We start from the raw sequence: 23,396 nt of genomic DNA, 5'->3' as shown, positions 1-23,396 counted from the left end.
AATTTCCAACCTATTTATTTCAAAGTCCTTTATGAAAACTTTTAATATATATGTAAATCATTTATTGCACATAATAATACAACTGTGGTTCTTTATTTAAACTTGTATCTGGGCCACTTAGCCACTTTGGATCTCAATTTTCTCATCTGTGAGTTGAGGGTCTTGAGATGAGCTCTAAGTAACACCCAAATCTAAATTTTCTCTGCTATTCACCAATGGATTTAATCTTTCTTAATTCCATTTTGCTCTGACATTTTAAAAATTTAACACCTCTGGAAGAAAAAAAAAAGATAATTTTCAAACAACATTGAGTCTGACCTGAAGTCACTGACTCCAGAGGATTTATATATGTACATGCACGCACACATACACACACACACACACACACACATATAATCACTACATCACTATCTTTATTCAATTGTTCTTTTATATTTGTTGATGGTTGTTTCAGTCTGTAAACCTGATGGGGTTAATTAAGGACCTCAAATATAATTTGAAAATGTTTACACACAGCACACAGCACATTTTAGGTTGCCAATCCCATCTGTGGACACTGCTATATTAATGACACAATATTTGTTTTAGAGGTCATAGTGCTATCTGCCAGGTTAAACATTTGTAATCTGGACCCAACTTTAATATATCCTTTCAAAGAAAGCCACAGCCTGCTATACACTCCATCAACAGCACTCTTCAATCAAATGGTTTGTCAAGATTACAGAGGCAGCTAAGCCAACAATAACAAGCACCTTCCATGTGGATGTTAATTAGAATGTTGACATAGTAAAACTCCTCACTAGGGATAAGTTGGCAGTTCAGTACTTGCAACCCAACCTCATGTGAAGGCAGAGCTGTTAATAGAATTTGTCCCCAGAATGACCAAAGGCAGAGCACAAAGAGCTTCAGCCTTGTTTGTACCCTGTGGGGGTGGTAAGCATGTGGGTGTCAGTTCCTGGCTGTACAGTGTCTTTTTTATGACCACACAGTGGTTAATTTGTACTTCTGCTCTCAAATATCACTTTTAAAGGTCACTCTTCTGTTTACTAAACTACACATAGGTAAGCAACAGCAGAATAGAGTTCTAAGTGTGCCTTTGAGGTTGCTATTATCACAGTTTTTCTTTTTTTTAATTGAAGTATAGTTGATTTATAATTTTATATTAGTTTCAGATATACAACATAGTGATCCAGTATTTTTACAGATTATATTCCCCTGAAAGTTACCACAAGATAATGGCTATAATTCCATGTGCTGTATAATATATCCTTCTTATTTATCTATTTTATACCTAGTAGTTTGTATCTCTTAATCCTACACCCTAACATCACACTTTTAAAATGATTTCAATTATATATTACTTTAATTGTACTTTTGATGATATTCTAGGATAGCTGGGGCTTCCCTGGTGGCTCAGACGGTAAAGCGTCTGCCTTCAATGCAGGAGACCTGGGTTCGATTCCTGTGTCGGGAAGATCCCCTGGAGAAGGAAATGGCAATCCACTCCAGCACTCTTGCCTGGAAAATCCCACGGGTGGAGGAGCCTGATAAGCTACAGTCTATGGGGTCACAAAGAGTCAGACACGACTGAGCGACTTGACTTCACTTCACTAGGATATCTTGCACTGTGAAATTGGAGAATATTCTTGAGAGTCCTTTGGACTGCAAGGAAATCAAACCAGTAATTCCTAAAGGAAATCAGTCCTGAATATTTATTGGAAGGACTGATGCTGAAGCTGAAACTCCAATACTTTGGCCACTTGATGCGAAGAGCTGACTCATTGGAAAAGACCCTGATACTGGGAAAGATTAAAGGCAGGAGGAGAAGGGGATGACAGAGGATAAGATGGTTGGATATCATCACTGACTCGATGGACATCAGTTTGATCAAGCTCTGGGAATTGGTGATGGACAGGGAAGCCTGGCATTACTGCAGTCCATGCAGTCGCAAAGAGTTGGACACGACTGAGTGACTGAACTGAACTGAGTACATCTTTGAGTTTATGTATAAGAGTTGGACTGTGAAGAAAGCTGAGGGCCAAAGAATTGATGCTTTTGAACTGTGGTGTTGGAGAAGACTCTTGAGAGTCCCTTGGACTGCGAGGAGATCCAACCAGTCCATTCTGAAGGGCATCAGCCCTGGGATTTCTTTGGAGGGAATGATGCTAAAGCTGAAGCTCCAGTACTTTGGCCACCTCATGCGAAGAATTGACTCATTGCAAAAGACTCTGATGCTGGGAGGGATTGGGGGCAGGAGGAGAAGGGGACAACAGAGGATGAGATGGCTGGATGGCATCACTGACTCGATGGACGCAAGTCTGAGTGAACTCCAGGAGCTGGTGATGGACAGGGAGGCCTGGCGTACTGTGATTCATGGTGTTGCAAAGAGTCAGACACGACTGAGCGACTGAACTGAACTGAACTGAACATTGTCTCACAATTTTTCAGTTTAATGTAGCTTCACATGTATTATCTCATACTCTTTTTTAACAGTTTTGTGGGATATGAAAGGAATTTTAAAAAAAAGTTAACAGTGTGGTAGACTAAGAACATAAGACATTAAAGGATAACATGTCAAAGTTGTAGGGTGAGTTTTAACAGAATACAATAGCAATAGCAAAAACAAAAAGACATTGAAATAGAATATAAAAGGAGGTATACGGCTTTTATCAGGCCCACTCTGACAACCTCTAAGATCTCAGAATTACAACAAATAAAGGTAACCAAACAAAGAATCAACAATTATTGGGTACCTATGATGTGTCCGACTTCCAAGGCCAAATTTACCTGTTACTCCAGGTGTTTCTTGACTTCCTACTTTTGCATTCCAGTCCCCTATAATGAAAAGGACATCTTTTTTGGGTGTTAGTTCTACAAGGTCTTGTAGGTCTTCATAGAACCATTCAACTTCAGCTTCTTCAGCATTACTGGTTGGGGCATAGACTTGGATTACCATGATATTGAATGGTTTGCCTTGGAAACGAACAGACATCATTCTGTCATTTTTGAGCTTGCTGCATTTTGGACTCTTTTGTTGACCATGATGGCTACTTCATTTCTTCTGAGGGATTCCTGCCCGCAGTAGTAGATATAATGGCCATCTGAGTTAAATTCACCCATTCCAGTCCATTTTAGTTCGCTGATTCCTAGAATGTCAACGTTCACTCTTGCCATCTCTTGTTTGACCACTTCCAATTTGCCTTGATTCATGGACCTGACATTCCAGGTTCCTATGCAATATTGCTCTTTACAGCATTGGACCTTGCTTCTATCACCAGTCACATCCACAACTGGGTATTGTTTTTGCTTTGGCTCCATCCCTTCATTCTTTCTGGAGTTATTTCTCCACTGATCTCCAGTAGCATATTGGGCACCTACTGACCTGGAGAGTTCTTCTTTCAGTATCCTATCATTTTGCTTTTTCCTACTGTTCATGGGGTTCTCAAGGCAAGAATACTGAAGTGGTTTGCCATTCCCTTCTCCAGTGGACCACATTGTGTCAGACCTCTCCACCATGCCCAACCATCTTGGGTGGCCCCATGGGCATGGCCTAGTTTCATTGAGTTAGACAAGGCTGTGGTCCTAATGTGATTAGATTGACTAGTTTTCTGTGATTATGGTTTCAGTGGGTCTGCCCTCTTGCAACACCTACCATCTTACTTGGGTTTTTCTTACCTTGGATGAGGGGTATCTCCTCACAGCTGCTCTAGCAAAGTGCAGCCGCTGCTCCTTACCTTGGACGAGGGGTATCTCTTCCTCGTTTTCTCCAGAAACACCTGGAGTAACAGGCAAATTTGGCCTTGTAATGCAGAATGAAGCAGGGCAAAGACTAATAGTGTTTTGCCAAGAAAATTCACTGGTCATAGCAAACACACTCTTTCAACACCACAGGAGAAGATTCCACACATGGACATCACCAGATGGTCAACACCAAAATCAGATTGATTATATTCTTTGCAGCCAAAGATGGAGAAGCTGTATACAATCAACAAAACAAGACTAGGAGCTGACTGTGGCTCAGATCATGAACTCCTTATTGCCAGGTTCAAACTTAAATTGAAGAAAGTAGGGAAAACCACTAGACCATTCAGGTATGACCTAAATCAAATCCCTTATGATTATACAGTGGAAGTGAGAAATACATTTAAGGGCCTAGATCTGATAGATAGAGTGCCTGATGAACTATGGAATGAGGTTCGTGACATTGTACAGGAGACAGGGATCAAGACCATCCCCATGGAAAAGAAATGCAAAAAAGCAAAATGGCTGTCTGGGGAGGCCTTCCAAATAGCTGTGAAAATAAGAGAGGCAAAAAGCCAAGGAGAAAAGGAAAGATATAAGCATCTGAATGCAGAGTTCCAAAGAACAGCAAGAAGAGATAAGAAAGCCTTCTTCAACAATCAATGCAAAGAAATAGAGGAAAAGAACAGAATGGGAAAGACTAGAGATCTCTTCAAGAAAATTAGAGATACCAAGGGAACATTTCATGCAAAGATGGGCTCGATAAAGGACAGAAATGGCATGGACCTAACAGAAGCAGAAGATATTAAGAAGACGTGGCAAGAATACACAGAAGAACTATACAAAAAGAGATCTGCATGACCAAGATAATCACGATGGTGTGATCACTCACCTAGAGCCAGACATCCTGGAATGTGAAGTCAAGTGGGCCTTAGAAAGCATCACTACGAACAAAGCCAGTGGAGGTGATGGAATTCCAGTGGAGCTGTTTCAAATCCTGAAAGATGATGCTGTGAAAGTGCTGCACTCAATATGCCAGCAAACTTGCTAACGTCCGTTGGATCATGGATAAAGCAAGAGAGTTCCAGAAAAATACCTACTTCTGCTTTATTGATTATGCCAAAGCCTTTGACTGTGTGGATCACAATAAACTGTGGAAGATTCTGAGAGAGATGGGAATATCAGACCACCTGACCTGCCTCTTGAGAAACCTATATGCAGGTCAGGAAGCAACAGTTAGAACTGGACATGGAACAACAGACCAGTCCCAAATAGGAAAAGGAGTACATCAAGGCTGTATATTGTCACCGTGCTTATTTAACTTATATGCAGCGTACATCATGAGAAATGCTGGACTAGACGAACCACAAGGTGGAATCAAGATTGCTGGGAGAAATATCAATAATTTCAGATAACCAGATGACACCACCCTTATGGCAGAAAGTGAAGAGGAGCTAAAAAGCCTCTTGATGAAAGAGGAGAGTGAAAACGTTGGCTTAAAGCTCAACATTCAGAAAACAAAAATCATGGCATCTGGTCCCTTCACTTCATGGAAAATAGATGGGGAAACAGTGGAAACAGTGTCAGACTTTATTATTTTGGGCTCCAAAATCACTGCAGATGGTGACTGCAGCCATGAAATTAAAAGATGCTTACTCTTTGGAAGAAAAATTATGACCAACCTAGATAGCATATTGAAAAGCAGAGACATTACTTTGGCAACAAAGGTCTGTCTAGTCAAGGCTATGGTTTTTCCAGTGGTCATGTATGGATGTGAGAGTTGGACTGTGAAGAAAGCTGAGTGCCAAAGAATTGATGCTTTTGAACTGTGGTGTTGGAGAAGACTCTTGAGAGTCCCTTGGACTGCAAGGAGATCCAACCAGTCCATTCTGAAGGAGATCAGCCCTGGGATTTCTTTGGAAGGAATGATGCTAAAGCTGAAACTCCAGTACTTTGGCCACCTCATGTGAAGAGTTGACTCATTGGAAAAGACTCTGATGCTGGGAGGGATTGAGGGCAGGAGGAGAAGGGGACAACAGAGGATGAGATGGCTGGACGGCATCACTGACTGGATGGACGTGAGTCTGAGTGAACTCCGGGAGTTGGTGATGGACAGGGAGGCCTGGCATGGTGCAATTCATGGGGTCGCAAAGAGTCAGACTCAACTGAGCGACTGAACTAGGCTGAACTGATGATATGTCCATTTGTACTTTCTAACTGTACAGTACATTATTATTTTCCTTATATTGAGAAATTAACTTTAATTGGGTAAGGCCAGAGGTAGTTAGAGTGTAAAATGTCTTTCCTCTGGAAGTGAATTCTCTCTTTCATTTTACCTATATGGTAACCAGATGTCAAGATGGTCCCAAATGATCCCAGTATCTAATCCCTTCCCTGGCAAATACACTATAACGAAAGTGGCAGAATAGATGACACAAGATAGTAACTTTCATCTTGCTAGAAGACCCTCTCTTGCTGGCTTTGATGAAGGAAGCTGCCATTCTGAGAAGCCATATGAAACTCAGGATGGCCTCCAGCTAACATCCAGCAAGGAACTGACGTCAACAGGTCAACTCTCAAGGGACTGAAACCTGCCGATAACCACACAGGCCTGTAAGCACATCTTTCCCCAATAGAGCTTTCACATGACACCATAGCCTAAGTGATAACTTGCTTGCAGCCTATGAGAAACCCTGAAGCAGAGGACACACAAAAATTATACGACAACAACCGTGCGTTACTTTAAGTTACTAAGTTTGTAGTGATTTGTCATGTATCAGTAGATCTAATTATGTCTCTGACTTAAATAGAATGCATTTCAGGTTTGAAATTTATCGTTTATGTCAAAGGATGCTTTAGCTTAATTGTTGACATAGGATAACCCACAACAATTTGATATCTTAAAGATACTCTAGTAAATAACAAAGTACTAGAAATCACTTCTGATTTTCATGTCTGAGTTGCCTTCAGAATAATTACCTACTGTCACCACTACCAGGTGTTATATAAAGTGCATTAAAAAGTCTTTATTTGTTACGTACTCATAGACATTTTTTAATATATTGAAATATCTATTAAAGTAGAATATTTAACTAGCAAAATGATATTTCTCATTTATTTATAACATAAAGATACATGAAATTACAGATCAAATCATAAATTCATTCTAGGTAGATGTTTTAGAAGAATCAAATTGCATGCCATGATGTTAAATCTTAATTAAAACTGCTTCAAAGGCTTATAAACTTGAAATTCCATAGCATTGTCTGACATAATGAGGCTAGGAATGTCATTCATTCCTGTATAATGTAGTACTCCTTAAACTTGGATGTAAACAGAACTTCTCAAGCTTCATCTAAGCTCCTATGTACTAATTTTAGTAACTAGTGGTCAAATTTAGAAAAGTTAATGCTGACACTATTCACAGGATTTCTTAATTTACAGTCTTGGGTTATGTTACTGAACCTCTGTAACTTTTGCACTTTAATGGCTCCCATACATGAGGACCCTTCATCCACTTTATTATATTAACTACACTTCCCTAAAATGAGTCATTTCTTTATTCCAGATGTATATTCCAAAATATTCCAGATGTATGTATATTTCACAATAATAAGATAGCATGTTTTCTTCTAGCATCTTAAGAAGGCTGTCTGACCAAGCAAAAGCTTGCTCATGACCTTGCTGTATGGTGCAGCTGAATTCACATATGGCATAAAGAATCAGAACAGATATACTTAGAATGTACTGTGTGACCTTGAGCAAGATACTTATCTAAGATTTATATTTCTTCTCTGTAAAGTAAAATAAATTTCCTGTTTTGAAAAGATAAAGTGAGTGTTTGGGGAGAAAAATGATTTATAAAATTCAAAACTAAGAGTAAAAATGGCAACCCATTCCAGTACTCTTGCCTGGAGAATCCCATGGATGGAGGAGCCTGGTCGCAAAGAGTAAAAATGGGAGTGTATAATTTCTTTCCAGATAATTTTATCTGTAACTATAAATGCAAGAATATGAAAAACTCAAGAGATAGTTTGCAGAGAGGACAACATAGAGAAAGATTAACTTCTCAGTACAAAGGACATAAATGGAAATTTTGGGGTGAAAGAGAGCAAGGAAGAAAGAAGCAAGACAAGATGTAGAGCAAGACAAGGGGGACCAAGAACACACATTTAGATGAAGGGGTGAGTGACAATGGAGACCTGTGGAAAATGCCTGGGAGGAGCAATTTCAGTTGAAGAGTATTTCTAAGAGACTGCAAAGTGATGCAAGGTAATTATACTGTCCCAAAGCATAATAGATTTTATTGCACATGAAAATTCTTACTGTGAATGCTGTGTGGGAAAATCTCAAACATAAGGAACACTTGGAAACCACATCCAGCCATCAGGAGGAAGATAAAAGAAGAGCTGATGAGATGTAATGAGACACAGTTGATAATAAAACTAGTGGGAGACAGGAAGCTGGAGAAAAATCTTTGAGAAAGATTACATGCTCCTTGGAGTTGGAGATCAACCGCACAAAGGAATAAGGGGGACAGAGTTTAAATGAATTTTTTGTTAATCTCAAAGAACAGAGTGATCCCACCTGACATTTGTATTACTTAAAGACTTAAATTACCTAGAATAGAGCCTTCTTCAGCCCTCAAAAAACACAATTTGAGACAGACTCAAGGAGCTTAACAACTTACTTTCCTGGCTTGCTGAAAATAAGTCAGGCAAAAGTAAAGAATATGGCTTACTAAAGAAATTCACCTGTCTACTCGACTCATTTCTAATCATTAGATGGATGAGTTAATTAACTCAGTGCAGGCAATCCTTCCACAATGTATAGGTATATCACATGATCACATTTACACTTTAAGTATCTTACAATTTTTTCAATTAAATCTCAATAAAATAATAACAAAATATATAATAATATAATTATGAAAACTTAGGCAATTATATACAGTATTGTAACATTCCTGGGCTTCCTAGGTGGGCGTAGTGGTAAAGAATCCACCTGCCAATGCAGGAGGCACAAGAGTCCCAGGTATGATCCTCAGTAAAGAAGATCCTCTGGAGTAGGAAATGGCAAACTACTCCAGTATTCTTGCTTGGAGAATTCCATGGACAGACGAGCCTGGTGAGCTATAGTCCATGGAGTCGAAAAGAGTTGGACACAACTGAGCATGTATAATGTGCCACTGAGTATGCACATTATCAGTTCCGGTCAGTTCAGTCACTCAGTTGTGTCCAACTCTTTGCGACCCCATGGACTGCAGAACATCAGACCTCCCTGTCCATCACCAACTCCCAGAGTTTACTTAAACTCATGTCCATTGAGTCGGTGATGCCTCCAACCATCTCATCCTCTGTTGTCCCCTTCTCCTCCTGCCTTCAATCTTTCCCAGTATCAGGGTGTTTTCTTTTCTTTTCTTTTCTTTTTTTTTTTTGAGTTTTTTTAAAATTAATTAATTAATTTATTTATTTTTAAATTTCAAAATCTTTAATTCTTACATGTGTTCCCAAACATGAACCCCCCTCCCACCTCCCTCCCCACAACATCTCTCTGGGTCATCCCCATGCACCAGCCTCAAGCATGCTGCACCCTGCGTCAGACATAGACTGGCAATTCAATTCTTACATGATAGTATACATGTTAGAATGCCATTCTCCCAAACATCCCACCCTCTCCCTCTCCCTCTGAGTCCAAAAGTCCCTTATACACATCTGTGTCTTTTTTCCTGTCTTGCATACAGGGTCGTCATTGCCATCTTCCTAAATTCCATATATATGTGTTAGTATACTGTATTGGTGTTTTTATTTCTGGCTTACTTCACTCTGTATAATTGGCTCCAGTTTCATCCATCTCATCAGAATTGATTCAAATGAATTCTTTTTAATGGCTGAGTAATACTCCATTGTGTATATGTACCACAGCTTTCTTATCCATTCATCTGCTGATGGAATGAGTCAGTTCTTAGCGTCAGGTGGCCAAAATATTGGAGTTTCAGCTTCAGCATTAGTCCTTCTGATGAATATTCAGGACTGATTTCCATTTGGATGAACTGATAGGATCTCCTTGCAGTTCAAGGGACTCTCAAGAGTCTTCTCCAACACTACGGTTCAAAAGCATCAATTCTTCGGGGCTCAGCTTTCTTTATAGTCCAACTCTCACATCCATACATGACTACTGGAAAAAACCATAGCTTTGACTAGATATATCTTTGTTGGCAAACTGATGTCTCTGCTTTTTACTGTGCTGTCTAGGTTTGTCATAACTTTTCTTCCAAGGAGCAAGCCTCTTTTAATTTGGAATTTATAACAAGAATACTGGAGTGGGTAGCCATTCCCTTCTTCAGGTGATTTTCCTGACCCAGGGATTGAATCCAGGTCTGGTGCATTGCAGGCAGATTCTTTACCATGTGAGCCACGAGACAATCCCCAACCAACCATATATGTATGCACACATATAACTATTATGCCATTAAGTAAATGCATTGGAATTCCGTTATTAGTACGTTCTTACCATGACATCTGTAACACTCTCCAGCCCTCAGGCACTGACTATTCCTTCTCCTGGAATGGCTGTTCTGCTCAAATCTTGTCCTATAGGGGAAGCTTTCCCCAACTACATGTTTAAGTGAATAGCAACATTTATTTCTCACAGTTTATTTCTTGAGACCCAGAAGTCCAAGATCAAGGGGCTGACTGACTCAGTTCCTGGCCGGGGCCCTCTTCCTAGTGATGTCTCTAAAAGATGACAAGAGAGAGAGTGCTCTGAGGGATCTCTTTTGTAAGAGCACTTATCCCATTCATGAGCGCCCCACCCTAGGACCTAATCATCTCCTAAATGAACCGTCTCCCACCTCCTCACACCATCATCTTTGGAGTTAAGCTTTTGGGGGCCAATGGGGATAGACTCAAAGTTTCAGACCATAACACCTAATAAACTAGATCTGTCTTCCTATTGCTTTGTAAACTAAAGAACTTAGCAGATGCCATCATAGATCTTTCTCTGTATGTGGATTACATCTAATTATAGAGTATGACCTTCTTAAGCCAGGTTCATAGCATACTATCTTTCTAGGCTAACCATGTGACACACAGCACAGTGCGCAGTGGCCCCTCAGGTTTCTATGGAAATGGTTTTTGGAGGAAGATATGGCACAGAATTGAGTTCCATAATTCCAGCTCACTGCTTTCTCATCCTGTAACAGAGGGTGGCTAATTTCCTCTCTGCCATCCATTTAGAAGTTTCCTTTGGGTTAGTAGCCAGTGTAGGAAGGAGCAGTTAACATTTTTCATTTCAGCCAGAGTTGAACTGTTTATATACCAAGAGGGAGCCTTGTATCATGAAGAGGGATCCTCTTTTTAGCTTTAGGTCTGGAGCAACCACCTAATATTTACATGACTCTGGAGAGATCATTTTCCATCTGTAAGGTTCAGTTTCCATATTTATAAAAGATAAACAAACAAGCAAACAAGTCAACCAAAGGGAGTGAGAGGCCTGGGGGAGAGCAGTATTTGACCTTATAGGATCACAAGCAATTTCATAATCAGATGAAATTATATGTATGAAAGTTTTGACACAGCATAAATGTAAATGCTTAATATTATTTTGAAGAGCTGAGGGATAACTTTATTTATATAACTTTATATATAAACATGGATTAGTATTACTCTTTAGTTAAGTGATTATGATCTCCCAAGTTTACCAATTTAAACTCCAGAATCATAAAGTGATTCAAAGATCAAAGGAAAAACTATACAAATGCACTCATAATTAAAATGTCATAATAATAAAGTTTACTTGCTACTTTTGATTTCTTGGGGTTTAAAAACAAACAACTTGCTCAGCATATTTTGGCAGAGCTTCTTTTTAAAAAACAAGAAGGTTACCAACCAAATTATGAGGACAGCAAATGGAAAAAAAACACTGTAATGCTGCTAAATAAAGATAGGAACACAAATTCTATATTGGAAATCAAGCTAGTATGTTTTACTTTGGAGGTTGGGTGGGTTTTTTTTTTTTTTTCCTTATATTGGATGTTTTCCAAGAGTCTTATAATACTTAAAAAGGAGTTCCATTTTCTAATTCTTTCCTCCAAACATATGAGAATTTTTTTAAAGAAACACTGTGACGTCTATTGACAGAGAAATAAATATAAATATGTTCCCTATTTTAGTCTTATTTAAATACAAGTGGTACATAAAGGTGTGATTAGCACTAAAAATACATATTTTGTGTTAAGAAATTGTATCTGAAGGATATAACATGTAGGAATGTAGTAAAAGAAACTTTCAGTCACTCAGTGTATATAAAATAATATTCTATGGCTATATACTTTAAAACAAAATTTTATTTATTTGGTTATGCCAGGTCTTAGTTGGGATATGCAGGATCTTAGATGCAGCATGTGGGATCTAGCTCCCCACCAAGAGATGGAGCTCCCTGCATTGGGAGCTCAGGTTCTTAGCCACTGGGCCACCAGGGAAGTCTCTAAATAGTTTAAAACTGAATACATCAATGTATACTTTTCCTACCCAAAAAGGAGCTAACACCCGTAGGAGGAAGACTTTTCCTAATAATTCAGATCTAAAGGGTTTACCTCAAGAATATTCCAAGGCTTTATTAGTTTTGAGGGAAATCAAAGAGGTAAGTCCATGGCCAACACCCCTACAACACTTCAGTATTTCTAAGGTCAGTTTATTTTTAAAAAATCCTTTTCATTGTCAGGTAGACTGGAAGTTTTCATAGGATTTTACTTGTAAAAGCAGGAAGGGCCAAAACATTGAAATACAGAAAAAAATATTAAAACAACAACAAAAACGACTGGCTTGCAGGGCACTTGGCTATACTAAAATAATTGAAAAGTTGCCTCAGGCTTCCTGAGCGACACTAAACAAGTACTCAAGTGATGATTCTTTCACTGAATGATTTGACTTGGTTGACACTGAAGGAGAATGAGATTATAAACTGTATAACTTCAGGAGCTGGTGTGAATCACAGAACTTCTCAGAAGCTACCTCTGGTTATGTTATGGGTATAAACACAGCACTTTGACACTCTGATTACAGGGTTAAGTATACTCAGTATATTCTCCATTCAGTATACTCAGAAACCTTGGAGATGAAAGATATTTCCATTCCTGAACACTACTTTTCTCCTACTTTCCTCCAGTTCAGTTCAGTTGCTCAGTCGTGTCTGACTCTTTGTGACCCCATGGACTGCAGCACACAAAGCCTCGCTGTCCATCACCAACTCCCGGAGTTTACTCAGACTCATGCCCATGGGGTTGGTGATGCCATCCAATCAGTTCATCCTCTCTTGTCCCCTTCTTCTCCTGCCTTCAGTCTTTCCCCTTTCCCAGCATCAGGGTCTTTTCAAATGAGTTAGTTCTTTGCATCAGGTGGCCAAAATATTGGAGTTTCAGCTTCAGCATCAGTCCTTCCAATGAATATTCAGGATTGATTTCCTTTAGGATGGACTGGTTGGATCTCCTTGCAGTCCAAGGGACTCTCAAAACCATACCACCAACACCACATCTCCAATACCATAGTTTAAAAGCATCAATTCTTCAGCTCTCAGCCTTCTTTATAGTTCAACTCTCACATACATGACCACTGGAAAACCATAGCTTTGACTAGATGGACTTTCATTGGCAAAGTAATATCTCTGCTTTTTAATATACTGTCTAGGTTGGTCATAACTTCTCTTCCAAGGAGAAAGCATCTTTTAATTTCATGGCTGCAATCACCAAGGCAGTGATTTTGGAGCCCAGAAAAATAGAGTCTGACACTGTTTCCACTGTTTCCCCATCTATTTTCCATGAAGTGATGGGACCAGATGCCATGATCTTCATTTTCTGAATGTTGAGCTTTAAGCCAACTTTTTCACTCTCCTCTTTCACTTTCATTAAGAGGCTCTTTAGTTGTTTGCTTTCTGCCATAAGGGTGGTGTCATCTGCATATCTAAGGTTATTGGTATTTCTCCCAGCAATCTTGATTCCAGCTTGTGCTTCTTCCAGCCCAGCATTTTTCATGATGTATTCTGCATATAAATTAAATAAGCAGGGTGACAATATACAGCCTTGACGTACTCCTTTCCCTATTGGGAACCAGTCTGTTGTTCCATGTCCAGTTCTAACTGTTGCTTCCTGACCTGCATATATGTTTCTCAAGAGGCAGGTTAGGTGGTCTGGTATTCCCATCTCTTTCAGAATTTTCCACAGTTTGTTGTGGTCCTCACAGTCAAAGGCTTTGGCATAGTCAATAAAGCAGAAGTAGGTCTTTTTCTGGAACTCTCTTGCTTTTTCGATGATCCAGCAGATGTTGGCAATTTGATCTCTGGTTTCTCTGCCTTTTCTGAAACCAGCTTGAACATCAGGAAGTTCACGGTTCACGTATTGCTGAAGCCTGGCTTGGAGAATTTTGAGCATTACTTTAGTAGCATGTGAGATGAGTGAAACTGTGCGGTAGTTTGAGCATTCTTTGGCATTGCCTTTCTTTGGGATTGGAATGAAAACTGACCTTTTCCAGTCCTGTGGCCACTGCTGAGTTTTCCAAATTTGCTGGCATATTGAGTGTAGCACTTTCACAGCATCATCTTTTAAAATTTGAAATAGCTCAATTGGAATTCCATCACCTCCACTAGCTTTGTTCATAGTGATACTTTCTAAGGCCTGCTTGACTTCACATTCCAGGATGTCTGTCTCTAGGTTGGTGATTACACCATCGTGGTTATCTGGTTCATGAAGATCTTTTTTGTATCTCTTCTCCATCAAGTTTCAAATCACTTTTTACTGAACTTGCAGGTAACTCTGCTTTCACTTAGTCTCTCTTATTCTCTGGGCCTTCACTTCTGCTAAATGTTCTGCTGTGATGTTTAGCTTGTTTGAAATATTTTTTAGCTAGTGTTTACAAATAACAAGGATGTTGAGAAGAGGAAAGCCTTGTGTACTGTTGGTGGGAATGTAAATTGGTGTAGCCACTATGGAAAACAGTAAGGAGCTCCCTTAAAAAGCTAAAAATAGAGCTAGCATATGATTTTGCAATTCCATTCCTAGGTAAACATTTAAAAAAAACAAAAACACTAATTCTAAAGATACATGTTACCCTAATAGCAGCTTGGCTATTATTTACAACAGCCAAGATACGGAAATAACTTAATTGCCCATCAATAGATGAATGGATAAAGTGGATATGGTATGTATAAGCAATATTTCTTTGCCTTAGAAAAGAATGAAATTCTACCAACTGCACCAATGTGGGTAGACCTAGAGAGTATTAAGATTAGTGAAATAAGTCAAATACAAATTCTTCATGTTATTATTTAAATATCAAAATTTAGAACAAAAAATAAAACAAACAAATATAACAAAACAGAAATAGACACACAGATAGAAAGAGCAAAGCAGTGGTCACCAGTAGGGAAAGGGAAGGGAGAAGAGGCAAGATAAGGGTATGAGGTTAAGAGGTACCATCTTGCTACTAAAAAAAAGAAAAGCTACAAAGTTATGTTATATACGGTAGGAAACACAACCAACATTTTATAATTTTAAATGAAATATAATATATAAAAATATACAGTTCCTATGCTGTACACCTGGAACTAATATAATATTGTAAATCAACTGTATTTCAATAAAATATTATAATGTAAAAAAGTTTACATAAAAAAAGGATTTCATGGTGAAATCTATTTGGAGAAACTAAGTTAATCAAAGTTTAACTGCAGAGTTTCTCAGGTTTTATGTGTACAATATTTATATCTAAAATAAAGATAAAATATGGAGCATTTGCCAAAATCATTTAATAGTGGAACACTTTTCTTTTTGTCTCATTGGAGAGTACTTTAAGAAATGATGTTCTGGTTGAATGTTACATACTTTTAACTCCGTGTACATGCTCACTCAGTTGCATCCAACTCTTGTGTGACCCCATGAACTGTAGCCCACCAGGCTCCTTGGTCTCTGGACTTTTCCAGGCAAAAATACTGGAATGGGTTGTCATTTCTGTCTCCAGGGGAATCTTTCTGACCCAGGGACCAAACAGCATCTCTTGGACTACTCGTGCACACAGTAAAGCCTTGAAAATCCATGTTCACAGGTAGCATCTTGGCTTCGCTTGCTAGTTCTTGCTTCTGGCCATGCCGTTGGAGTGAGAGGATGGGGAGGTGAGGTTTCAGAGTTGGGGATTGGACACAATTTCTCAAGGGCGCTAAATTGGCTTGATTATCTTTTCATTTTATAGGGCTATTAGAATAATCCTTATTTTCCTAAGACCATTTTTCCCTTTTAGAATTTTTGCTAGGTTCCCCAGGCCCTCAGCTGCTTGAAATGATACACTGTTTTGACTAGAAGGTCTATGAATAGAGCTTATGAATAGAGAAGATCTATGGGTTTTGATTGCTATAAATTGTAAAGCTTTTTCAGGTTTTACTTCCTACATATTCCATTTGGTCCTGCCTAGAAGAACAGTGTTGTACAATTTCAGTCTTTGTAGCTGGACAATTAAATAATGTAAATATGCAACAATAATAATAACATAGAGACCTCATGAGTAAAGTTGCTCTTTTTAAAAGATTGTCCTCCAGGATTCTAAAAATTAAATTAAATAATGTGTATTAATGTGAAATATGGTGCTTGCTACATAGCAACTGAATAAATGGTATGAAATTTTTTTCTATAACCAAATCCTCATTATCAGCTTATTTTAACCAAATAAAGCCATGTTCTCTGGCCATGGCTAATAGAACCTCTTCACTCAAGCTAAATTAAAGTGGTTCCATTAAAGGAAGTCACTATTTAGTGGAGGTAAAGAGAAGTAACAACAGAAAAGAAAGTTTAAAACAGATCCCTCTGGGGAGCAGGATTGTGGAGATGCTCTTTGGATTTTTGTTTAATATGTCTTTTAATAATGGTTGCCCTTTGAATCAAATGCCTATATGCAGAACAATTTTAATAAAAATAAATTTGATAAAAATACATTTTAAAAAGTCTATAAAACTTCACCTGTGACTCAGGTGGTAAAGAATCTGCCCACAATGTGGAAGGCCCAGGTTTGATCCCTGGGTTGGGAAGATTCCCTGGAGAAAGGGAATGGCTACCCACTCCAATATTCTTGCCTGGAGAATCCCCATGGACAGAGGAGCCTGGCGGGCTACAGTCCATGGGATCGCAGATAGCTGGACATGACTGAGCGACTAACACTTACTTACACTTATAAAACTTCAGCATACAGTCACTGTAGCTAAATAGCCATAATTGATGGGTAAATGGGACAGTTTGCCATGTAGAACTCAGAGGGCAAACAGCCATCAAGTCATGCGAATAGATTTTGTAGACAGGGAACAATGAGAAGTTTCTTGTGATTGGATCAAGCAAAGAGTGTTGAGGGGGAGACCAGCGATAGAACATGTGGTGATGGGCTCCGAATATCATGGTGAGTTGTTGGAATTTTATACTGTGGTCAGTAAGAAGTTAGCATAAGTTGTAAACAGAGGAGAAAGAAAATTAAATTCACTTTTGGGGAAAGATACCTGGCACCACATTGGAGAGAAGAGAAAGAAATTTGAAATGTAGAATAATAAATAGATGTGGCAATAGTTTTGAGGCATGATGAGGGTCACAGAGGCAGTAGAAATAGAAAAAGATCCAATGCCGGAAATATTTCTGAGATAAAATCAGTAACACTTCATGAAAAATTGGATGTGAAGAATGAGGGACATATTCTAGGATAAAACTAAGCTTTCTGACAAGGGAAATTGCGAGACTGGTGACTCGCATACTTGAGACTAGGAAAGAGACGATTCTGCTCTTGCAGATATCTGAGAAAATGAATAGAACATGTGTTTCTCCAAAGTTGATGGCACACCTAGAAAGTTGGTGAGGACACACACTTACACAGATACACTGAAAGTAATTTTCTTTTAATTTCTCCATAAAAGAAGTTATTTTGTTCATAAAACTTCTATTTCAGTTGTTACAGCAAACATAAGCTTGTTATTTAATGTGACTCAGTCAGACCCTGTTTGAGCTCAGTCCCCTTTCGGTAACTACTTATACTCTGTAAGAATTTCTCTAGCCTCATCTTCCCCTTCCCTTATGACCAGATGGGAATGATCTAAGTCCCTGGCTCAGAATCCTTAGTGAGGAAGGAGAGAGGTAGATGGCGGTGGTTTCTGAATTGTCCTGGCATTAAGGGAAGTGTGTCCCTTCTATGGTCCTCACATATCTTTGCTGACCTCAGCTTGTACCCCTCTTTCTTGCACAGAGCCTAAATCCCTAGTATGCCTGCTGACAATGTCCATAATTTTGCCACAGCCCCTATTTCTCAGAGCTATGTGTTATGCATGCTATGCTGCCACTGCTAAGTCGCTTGAGTCATGTCCGACTCTATACGACCCCATAGACGGCAGCAACTACATCACCACCACCATCCTGTACACATGTATATAAATATATAGCTATTTCAAGTAAACCAATCACTTTTAATTATATCCTTTAGTGAGGATGATGAAGGTCACAATATATATGAATATGACAAGTGGAGGCCATGGCCAGAATATGAATCACTTTAGTTCAGTTCAGTCACTCAGTCATGTCTAATGCTTTGTGACCCCTTGGACTGAAGCATGCCAGGCTTCCCTGTCCATCACCAATTCCCAGAGCTTACTCAAACTCATGTCCACTGAGTTGGTGATGCCATCCAGCCATCTCATCCTCTGTCGTCCCCTTCTCCTCCTGCCTTCAATCTTTCCCAGCATCAGGATCTTTTCCAATGAGTCAATTCTTCGCATCAGGTGGCCAAAGTATTGGAACTTCAGCTTCACTATCAGTCCTTCCAGTGAATATTCAAGACTGATTTTCTTTATGATGGACTGGTTGGATCTCCTTGCAGTCCAAGGGACTCTCCAACACCACAGCTCAAAAGCATCAATTCTTCAGCACTCAGCTTTCTTTATAGTCGAACTCTCACATCCATATATGACTACTGGAAAAACCATAGCTTTGACTAGATGGACCTTTGTCACCAAAGTAATGTCTCTGCTTTTTAATATGCTGTCTAGGTTGGTCATAGCTTTTCTTCCAAGGAGAAAGCATCTTTTAATTTCAGGGCTATAAATAAAATGCACTAAGGACACTAAAGTCTAAGATTAATGTTTAAGATTTAGAGGACAGATTTTCACTGTATTGAAGGTGAGCAAAATCAAATAATGGCACACACATCAAATTCTCCACTTATGATTATTTCAGAACACATTATAATTCCCCTGGGAAGTCCCTTGCCATGGGGTACATAGGGGAATTATAAGGTAAGAGAAAGCCAAATAAGATGGTAGGTGCTGCAAGAGGGCATCAGAGGGCAGACACACTGAAACCATACTCACAGAAAACTAGTCAATCTAATCACACTAGGACCACAGCCGTGTCTAACTCAATGAAACCAAGCCATGCCTGTGGGGCAAGCCAAGACGGGCGGGTCATGGTGGAGAGGTCTGACAGAATGTGGTCCACTGGAGAAGGGAATGGCAAGCCACTTCAGTATTCTTGCCTTGAGAACCCCATGAACAGTAGGAAAAGGCAAAATGATAGGATACTGAAAGAGGAACTCCCCAGGTCAGTAGGTGCCCAATACGCTACTGGAGATCAGTGGAGAAATAACTCCAGAAAGAATGAAGGGATGGAGCCAAAGCAAAAACAATACCCAGTTGTGGATGTGACTGGTGATAGAAGCAAGATCCGATGCTGTAAAGAGCAATATTGCATAGGAACCTGGAATGTCAGGTCCATGGCAAGAGATGGCAAGGGTGAATGTCAAACAAGAGATGGCAAGGGTGAACGTCTGGACTGGAATGGGTGAATTTAACTCCGATGACCATTATATCTACTACTGTGGGCAGGAATCCCTCAGAAGAAATGGAGCAGCCATCATGGTCAACAAAAGAGTCTAAAATGCAGTACTTGGCTGCAGTCTCAAAAACGACAGAATGATCTCTGTTCATCTCCAAGGCAAACCATTCAATATCACACTTATCCAAGTCTATGCCCCAACCAGTAATGCTGAAGAAACTGAAGTTGAACGGTTTTATGAAGACCTACAAGACCTTTTAGAACTAACACCCAAAAAAGATGTCCTTTTGATTATAGGGAACTGGAGTGCAAAAGTCGGAAGTCAAGAAACACCTGGAGTAACAGGTAAATTTGGCCTTGGAATGCAGAATGAAGCAGGGCAAAGACTAATAGTGTTTTGCCAAGAAAATGCACTGGTCATAGCAAACACACTCTTCCAACAACACAAGAGAAAACTCTACACATGGACATCACCAGATGGTCAACACCAAAATCAGATTGATTCTATTCTTTGCAGCCAAAGATGGAGAAGCTCTATACAGTAAACAAAAATGAGACCAGGATCTGACTGTGGCTCAGATCATGAACTCCTTATTACCAGATTCAGACTCAAATTGAAGAAAATAGGGAAAACCGCTAGACCATTCAGGTATGACCTAAATCAAATCCCTTATGATTATACAGTGGAAGTGAGAAATACATTTAAGGGCCTAGATCTGATAGATAGAGTGCCTGATGAACTATGGAATGAGGTTTGTGACATTGTACAGGAGATAGGGATCAAGACTATCCCCATGGAAAAGAAATGCAAAAAAGCAAAATGGCTGTCTGGGGAGGCCTTCCAAATAGCTGTGAAAAGAAGAGAGGCAAAAGCAAAGGAGAAAAGGAAAGATATAAGCATCTGAATGCAGAGTTCCAAGAACAGCAAGAAGAGATAAGAAAGCCTTCTTCAATAATCAATGCAAAGAAATAGAGGAAAAGAACAGAATGGGAAAGACTAGAGATCTCTTCAAGAAAATTAGAGATACCAAGGGAACATTTCATGCAAAGATGGGCTCGATAAAGGACAGATGGTATGGACCTAACAGAAGCAGAAGATATTAAGAAGAGGTGGCAAGAATACACGGAAGAACTGTACAAAAAAGATCTTCACGACCCAGATAATCATGATGATGTGATCACTAATCTAGAGCCAGACATCTTGGAATATGAAGTCAAGTGGGCCTGGGAAAGCATCACTACGAACAAAGCTAGTGGAGGTGATGGAATTCCAGTTGAGCTGTTTCAAATCCTGAAAGATGATGCTGTGAGAGTGCTGCACTCAATATGCCAGCAAATTTGGAAAACTCAGCAGTGGCCACAGGACTGGAAAAGGTCCGTTTTCATTCCAGTCCCAAAGAAAAGCAATGCTAAAAAATGCTCAAACTACCGCACAATTGCACTCATCTCACATGCTAGTAAAGTAATGCTCAAAATTCTCCAAGTCAGACTTCAGCAATACGTGAACCGTGAACTCCCTGATGTTCAAGCTGGTTTTAGAAAAGGCAGAGGAACCAGAGATCAAATTGCCAACATCCGCTGGGTCATGGACAAAGCAAGAGAGTTCCAGAAAAACATCTATTTCTGCTATATTGACTATGCCAAAGCCTTTGACTGTGTGGATCACAACAAACTGTGGAAAATTCTGAGAGAGATGGGAATATCAGACCACCTAACCTGCCTCTTGAGGAATCTGTATGCAGGTCAGGAAGCAACGGTTAGAACTGGACATGGAACAACAGACTGGTTCAAATAGGAAAAGGAGTACGTCAAGGCTGTATATTGTCACCCTGCTTATTTCACTTAGATGCAGAGTACATCATGAGAAATGCTGGGCTGGAAGAAGCACAAGCTGGAATCAAGAGTGCCGGGAGAAATCAATAACCTCAGATATGCAGATGACACCACCCTTATGGCAGAAAGTGAAGAGGAGCTAAAAGCCTCTTGATGAAAGTGAAAGAGGAGAGTGAAAAGTTGGCCTAAAGCTCAACATTCAGAAAATGAAGATCATGGCATCCAGTCCCATCACTTCATGGGAAATAGATGGGGAAACAGTGTCAGATTTTATTTTTGGGCTCCAAAATCACTGCAGATGGTGATTGCAGCCATGAAATTAAAAGATGATTACTCCTTGGAAGAAATGTTATGACCAACCTAGATAGTATATTCAAAAGCAGAGACATTACTTTGCTGACTAAGGTCCGTCTAGTCAAGGCTATGGTTTTTCCTGCAGTCATGTATGGATGTGAGAGTTGGACTGTGAAGAAGGCTCAGCACCGAAGAATTGATGCTTTTGAACTGTGGTGTTGGAGAAGACTCTTGAGAGTCCCTTGGACTGCAAGGAGATCCAACCAGTCCTTTCTGAAGGAGATCAACTCTGGGATTTCTTTGGAAGGAATGATGCTAAAGCTGAAACTCCAGTACTTTGGCCACCTTATGCGAAGAGTTGACTCATTGGAAAAGACTCTGATGCTGGGAGGGATTGGGGCAGGAGGAGAAGGGGACAACCGAGGATGAGATGGCTGGATGGCATCACGGACTCGATGGCTGTGAGTCTGTGTGAACTCCGGGAGATGGTGATGGACAGGGAGGCCTGATGTGCTGCGATTCATGGGGTCACAAAGAGTCGGACATGACTGAGTGACTGAACTGAACTGAACTGAACTGAACAACCATAAATTAACCAAACAGCTATGAAATTGAGAAGTAATCAGTTATGAGTAAGAAAGCTCTGTGTATAGGCTTTATTCTTCCTAATTATAAGCAGTGGACTTAAGATGCATGTTAATTTCCCATCTGTGGTGCAGGGAAGGTGAAAAGGAAGATGAGAGGCATGAGGGGCTATTAAAACATCACTGTCATTGTGATACACACTGTCACACACACACATACACAAATATAATTGTGTAATTCACAACGAACAAATAAGACATAAAAATGAGCATTTTTCTAGTTACTGTATTAAAGGTGACTCAAGATGACATTTGGGCTTCCCAGGTCATGCTAATGGTAAAGAACCCATCTCCCATACAGCGTATATAAGAGACTAAAGTTCAACCTCATGGTTGGGAAGATCCCCTGGAGGAGGGCATGGCAACGAATCCAGTATTCTTGCCTGGAGAATCCCATGGACAGAGGAGCCTGGTGGGCTACAGTCCATAGGGTCCCAAAGAGTCAGACACGACTGAAGCCACTTAGCATGCAGGCCCTCAAGATGACAATAAAATAATAAGTATCTATTACAGAGTAGAGAAGGCATTTTGAAAAACATTTTGGCTGTTTCTTACAAAAATAAACATGCTCTGATCATACAACCCAGTAATCACACTCTTAGATATTTGAAACTTATCCATGTAAGAAGCTACACACAAATGTTTATAGCAGCTTTATTTATAGGTGCCAAAAGTTGGAAGCAACCAAGAAATATTTCTCTGGGTAACTCTATACTTCTTTTGGCCATATTGCGTAGTATTTGGGATCTTAGTTCTCCAATCAGGGATTGAATTCATGCCCTCTGCATTGGAAGCACAGAGTCTTAACTACTGGACTGCCAGGGAAGTCTCCACTAAGTAACTAAGATGATGTTAACAAAGGCCTGAGAGATATCTCTTTGATTATTAAGAAAGATAGGCATCAAACCAGAATATGTTGAATACTTAGAACCTGACATTACTGTTGAGTCTCTAAGTGTGAAAAAACATATTTATTTTCTACACATTTTTAGGCATTTTAAAGGAATTATTTTTTTATTTCTTAATCCATTAGTTTTTTAAAG

Source organism: Ovis aries, chromosome 9 (assembly GCF_016772045.2).
Source record: "Ovis aries strain OAR_USU_Benz2616 breed Rambouillet chromosome 9, ARS-UI_Ramb_v3.0, whole genome shotgun sequence".
Taxonomy (NCBI): domain Eukaryota; kingdom Metazoa; phylum Chordata; class Mammalia; order Artiodactyla; family Bovidae; genus Ovis; species Ovis aries.
Note: the sequence above shows the minus strand (reverse complement) of the source record.